We start from the raw sequence: 6,183 nt of genomic DNA on the forward strand, positions 1-6,183 counted from the left end.
ACACACACACACACACACACACACACACACACACAAAACCCCACCAGCCTTATTGCTGATATGAAGAATGTTTAAGTGGCCTGGATAGAAAATCAAACCAGCTACAACATTCCTTTAAGCCAAAGCCTAATCCAGGAAAAGGCCCTAACTCTCTTCAATGCTATGAAGGCTGATAGGGGTGAGGAAGCTGCCAAAGAAAAGTCTGAAGCTAGCAGAGGTTGATTTATGAGATTTAAAGAGAGAAACCATCTGCATAAAATAAAAGTGCAAGGTAGAGCAGCAAGTACTGATGTAGAAGCTGCAAAAGGTTATCCACAAGATCTAGCCAACATAATTAATGATGGTGGCTACACTAAACAACAGATTTGTAATATAGACAAAACAGCCTTCTATTGGAAGAAGACGCCATCGAGGACTTTCATAGCTAGAGAGGAGAAGTCAATGCCTAGCTTTGGAGATATTAATTTGCAGCCAATATTGAGTTACCATTCTGATGATCCTAGGGCCCTTAATAAGTATGTTAAATGTACTCTGCCTATTCTCTTTATTACTCATTATTTTAAGCCCACTGCTGAGCCTGCTCAGAAAAAAAAGATTTTTTACAAAATATTAGCGTTCATTGACAATGTACCTGGTCACACAGGACCAATGTATCTGGTATTCCATCACTCCAATGGATATCTATGACAAGATTAATGTTTCCATGCCTGCCAAGACATCATTCTATAGCCCGTGAATCAAGGAGCAATTTCAACTTTCAAGTCTTACTATTTAAGAAATACAGTTCATAATGCTACGGCTGCCACTGACTGGGATTCCTCTGATGGATCTGGGAAAGTAAATTGAAAACCTTCTGGAAAGGACTCACCACTCTAGATGTCCCTAAGATCATTCATGGTTGATAGGAAGAAGTCAAAATATCAACAGGAACAGGAATTTAGAAGAAGTTGTTCCAATCCTCATGACTTTGAGGGGTTCATGACTTCATTGGAAGAAGTACCTGTGGGTGTGTTAGAAAGAACAAGGGAACCAGATTTATAAGTGGAGCCTGAAGATGTGACTGAAGATGTGACTGAACTGATGCAATCTCATAAAACTGTAACAGCTAAGTTGTTTCTTGAGATGGAATCTACTCCTGGTGAAGATGCCATGAAGATTGTTGAAATGACAACAAAACATTTAGAATATTATATAAATTTAGTTGATAAAGAAGTGGCAGAGTTTGATAAGATTGACTCCAATTATTAAAGAAGTTCTAGTGTAGATAAAACGCTATCAAACAGCATTCATGAAAGAAAAACAATTGATGCAGCAAAGTTCATTGTTGCCTTATTTTAAGAAATTGCCACAGACACCCCAACCCTTAGCAACCAGTACCCTGTTCAGTCAGCAGCCATCAACATCGGGTGAGACCCTCCACCAGGAAAAAGATTGTGACTTGTTGAAAACTCAGATGACAGCATTTTTTACCAATTCAAGTACGTTTAATTAAGGTACATACATTGCTCTTTTAACAGACTATAGTATGGTGCAAAGATAACTTTTATATGCACTGGGAAAGGAAAAAAATTTATTTGTCTCGTTTTACTCCAATACTCACTTTTTTGCGGTAGTCCAGAACTGAGCCCACAATATCTTTGAAGTATGCCTATACCTCCCATTTAAAAAATCCTATTCTCAATTAGATTTTAAGTTTCCTGTGGACAGGGAACCAGAGTTTGCAAATCTTCTCTATCCTCCTCAGCATCTCCTTGTCTTATACAGACAATGCCTAGCAAATATTCCTTGCCTTGAATTATATTAATCCACAGAGATAATTTGACAAGATAATTCCCTATCTAGCAGAGACCTAGCAATGTAATTATCAAGAAGTCAGGGCTAAACAGTGGTCTATATTAAAGAGGGGAGATTTGATTCTCGTTCTGGATCCCTTTAGCTATCCCTGTCTATTCTGCAGGTGGCGGATCAAGAGAAATCCTTCTCACATATGGCAAAACTGAAACACACAATTAAATTTCATACAAAATTAAGATTTAACAGGTATCAGAATATCAGTTATCCTATACATTTAGACAACTCATTTAATTTGTGACAGTGAGTTTTTATGTTTTTAAGCTTATTTATTTATTTATTTTGAGACAGACAGAAACAGCCCAAATAGGGGAGGGGCAGAGAGAGAAGGAGAGAGAAAGAATCCCAAGCAGGCTCTGCATTGCCAGCACAGAGCCTGATGCAGGGCTTGAATCCACAAAGCCGCGAGATCATGACCTGAGCTAAAACCAAGAGTTAGACACTTAACCAAATGAGCTACCCCGGTGCCCCAACAATGAATTTTTTTAAATAAGAATTGTTCATATATACAGAAAAACAAATGTTAATGTTGTTCCTTCTGAGATTTTGAAAAAATTATTTAATTTACTAAAAAATGGAATGCCCTAATGTTTTAAGGCAAACACTCTTCCTTGGCTCCCAAATGTTTTCAGAAAAAAACTTTTTCCTTGTTAATTTACAAATCTTGGCTGCATTTCCTGCTCATTTCAAACATGTGTTATATATGAAATGATGAGGGAGCATAAGGCAAGCTGACATGCCACAACCTACCCCACCGCCCCCCACTCCCCTCCGCCCTACAGGTGGAGGTATTCCTCAGGCACTCCTGACTGCCCAAGAACAAAGGAAGGGACAAAAAACAAATGGTTTAACTGATTGAGTCTGTATCAGTTTACAAGTATCTTAGCAATATTATAAGAAAAAGGCAATTTTATCAATAGTCTAATCTCTAGGAACTCCCTACTATCTTAATTATAATGCTTTGCTTGAGGGAAAAACAACCTAGTTTTGACAATAGCTAGGCCTCCAGTAATCTGTAAATCGTCTTTAGCATATGGGGATAGCTTTAAGAAACTTCCTCTTGACTTTACTTCTCCCAACTCCACAGTATATCACTCTTCACAACCCCAGCGCAGCTCTTTCTGCCCACGGGTCCTGTTCCCATGCTTTATTAAAATCACTTTTTGCACCAAAGACATCTTCAAGAATTCTTTCTTGGCCATCATCTCCAAACCCCACCATTGCTCCAAAAACCACAACATGAAATAAATTATTTTTCCGAGCCTAATTTTGGCAGGAGGGCATTTTGGAACTGGCATAGAAAGATCTGGGGACAAACAAATAGGACAGCTTGAAGCTGCCACAACTTCATAACAATTTTCTCTTTTTCATCTATCTCCCGGTCCACAAAGGCAAAGGCAACAACGAGGGGTAAGTGGTCTGTAATAAAAATTTCAACATGAGGTAAAACACACCTTGAAGTTTTAGATCTGACCCTGTAACTTGCTTTCCAAAAGGAATCACTTCTAGATAGTAATAACTTTTTTCTAGGATAGAGGATGTAAAGTGAAATTAAGACCATGATAACCAGAGTAATCCAATTCCAATATTATCACTCTAGTTCCCTGAGATTTATAGTCAAATGAAATAAATGGGTAAAGCAATGTGAAATAATTCTTCTTAACCTTCCAAAGTTTCACTGTACTGATAACATTTGGAAAACATCAGACATTTCCAAGTATATAAAATCTATTTTCTTCAGATCCTCTAACACTGATTTTGTGAAGAAGTACTTAGTACTCAATAGATAAAGAGAATACGATTGTATCACAGCTTTCTAGATCAGTACTTGAGGACCAAGACATACACTAAGTCACAAATGTTTTTTTCCCAATGAACATTCAAATTTATCATATAGGTAAATAGGAAGAACAGTTTGTAACATAAAAAGAAACCCAGTCTGGAGGCACAAAACAGGGTCCTGATCCCAATTCCATCCGTTTCGAAAATAGCGGATTGAATCCCGTGGCCATGATTATTCACCCCTCCCTGTATCTATAACCTTTCAGTTGTTACTTTGCAGTTCATCAATAGCTACAGTCTATTCTGTCAACCTTTGTGACTTGTGAAAGGAAGTGATATTTTGACAGTTCCAAACCTAAGCCTCCAAAGATATAGTACATTTTCTGCGCTTGCTGTCCACACCCCTTTCACCACAAGAACATGCCCGGGCTAGCCTACTGGAGAATGGCACACATGGAACAGAGGTAAGTCTAATGACCCAGACATGAGAGAACAGGTCAAGGTTAGCAAAGTCACATACCAGTTCACAGCTGACCAAAGACACATGAACGAGCTTCACCAAGCTCAATCCAAATCAGTAAAAACCCTCAGCTGAATTACATACTTAGCGTTCTAAGCTTCTGGTTGCTATTTGAAATTTCTAAATATGGGAATTTTCAAAAATTTTTAATGCATCTATAACTAACCGATACCTACCTTTAGCTTATTTAAGTAATTTTCTTATTTAAATGACATAATAGTATAGGTAATTAATAACAAGTACCTTTAAAGACTCTAGGTAAATTACTACTAATAAATTAAGTGTTAGGAAAGTATTAAATTAAAAACCTGCAAATGCTTCATTGCTTATAATGATCTGCATGTTTCATCTATTGGAATTAAGTATTAAATTTAGGCCCAAATGCAAAAACTGGCTCTGTTACAGATCAGCAGATGGCACCTATTCAAATACCAAGAGGAGCTTGATTCACAGATTTGAAAAGGTTTAAAAACTCAGACAATAAAATTATTTTTGTATGTCCCTGATTTTTAAATGGAGAGATTATTTTAGCGACTTAAATCATTCACTTCAATTTTTAAAACCTTGTTTGCACTTAGACTTACTTTTAAATTTCCTTTAAGACTAGCTTAGTCTGGGAGATTTTAGTTCCAAGTGGCATTCGGCCGGCTGCCACTCCCTTCTCCTAAAATGCCTATAAGGAACCAAAGAAATAGATTAAATACAGTAACATTTAAAACTGACTACCATCTAAATTTGGGGGGAATTTCCTTTAACAATTAAACCAATGAAACTGAAATGAGCAGAGCAAGTAATGACTGATCCATGCATCACTCTGAAAACAAGGATGGCCCACATAGAGAATAAAAAAGTTTCTTTCTCATTCAGTCTGACCCTCTTGCTTGGAGAAACATGCCTACATCCAACCAGGAAAAAAAAAAAAAATAGATAGATAGATAGATAGAGATACAGATATAGATAATTCTGAACTGACTGGAAGGAGATACGATATAGCCATAATACCCTTTCCACTTCCCCTTCTTAAACTTCTCAACATCTTTTTACATCCTGCAGCACCTAAAAAATAAGAGGACAGAGAAGTCAAAGCATACACGAGGATCAGAAGTCACATATTACATCCTGGTGGCATGATTCATAGTTTTATATGGTAGGGAGAAGAGACTGGAAGAGACTTTAAAAGTTTCTTTTAGGAAACTAATAAATACTCTATTAACTCAGATTGCCAGAGAATCAAATGTGGGGCTAAGAGGCAATACTATCATAGTTTAGCTAAAGCAACCAACTTAGGAGGCACCTGGGTGGCTCAGTCAGTTGAGTGTCCAACTTCGGCTCAAGTCATGATCTTGTAGTTCATGAGTTCAAGCCTCACATTGGGTTCTGTGCTGACAGCTCTAAGCCTGGAGCTTGCTTCAGATTCTGTCTACCTCTCTCTCTACCCCTCCCCCACGCACACTCTGTCTCTTTGTCTCTCTGTCTTTGTCTCTGTCTCTCTCTCAAAAATAAATAAACATAAAAAAAAAAAATTTTAAAACCCAACTTGGTAAATTCCTACAATCTAGACACTAGAATTTATACTAGAAATTCAGTATATCTACCCATCTTGCAGCTAGATATGGGTTCAATCAACTCCCAAGTACACAATAAAAGAAATCTATCTTCATATATACTTTGTTGGTCGATACTAGATTAAGGATCGGTATTATCTTTTAAGAAGGAGTTAAAAAAAAAGAAAAGAACTATTGGAATAGACACGGTGGGCTTCCATTTCTGAGAATATGGAGCTCCTATGTAGAACTAAAGAAACTTGAATGTCTTTTATATAAAACAAATATAGAAGCACTCTGTAAAGTAGGGAAAAGATGTGATGATGGAAGGCTGGATGGGAAGGAAGGATGTGAATGTGAGTTCCCCTGGTTTTCTCATCACCTCATATATCCTAAATTTGGCACCGAAAAATCTGAAAGCCAGAAAATGCCAAAGGGTACAGACTGGAAGAAAGAAAAAAAAAGAAAAGAAAAAAAAAAAAAGCC

The 6,183-nt window shown here is 37.2% G+C and overlaps 1 long non-coding RNA gene across 1 annotated transcript; it reads right to left on the reverse strand.

The window, feature by feature from the left end:
• Window positions 1–868: 868 nt before the first annotated feature.
• LOC121026296 (uncharacterized) lies at window positions 869–5,510 on the reverse strand. The gene is made up of 2 exons (XR_005788323.1): window positions 4,738–5,510; window positions 869–1,000 (listed from the first exon to the last, which is right to left on the reverse strand). It is a non-coding gene; the product is annotated as an uncharacterized LOC121026296 (long non-coding RNA).
• Between the last annotated feature and the right edge of the window lie 673 nt (window positions 5,511–6,183).

Source organism: Herpailurus yagouaroundi, unplaced genomic scaffold (assembly GCF_014898765.1).
Source record: "Herpailurus yagouaroundi ecotype Mexico unplaced genomic scaffold, PumYag 70490, whole genome shotgun sequence".
NCBI lineage: Eukaryota > Metazoa > Chordata > Mammalia > Carnivora > Felidae > Herpailurus > Herpailurus yagouaroundi.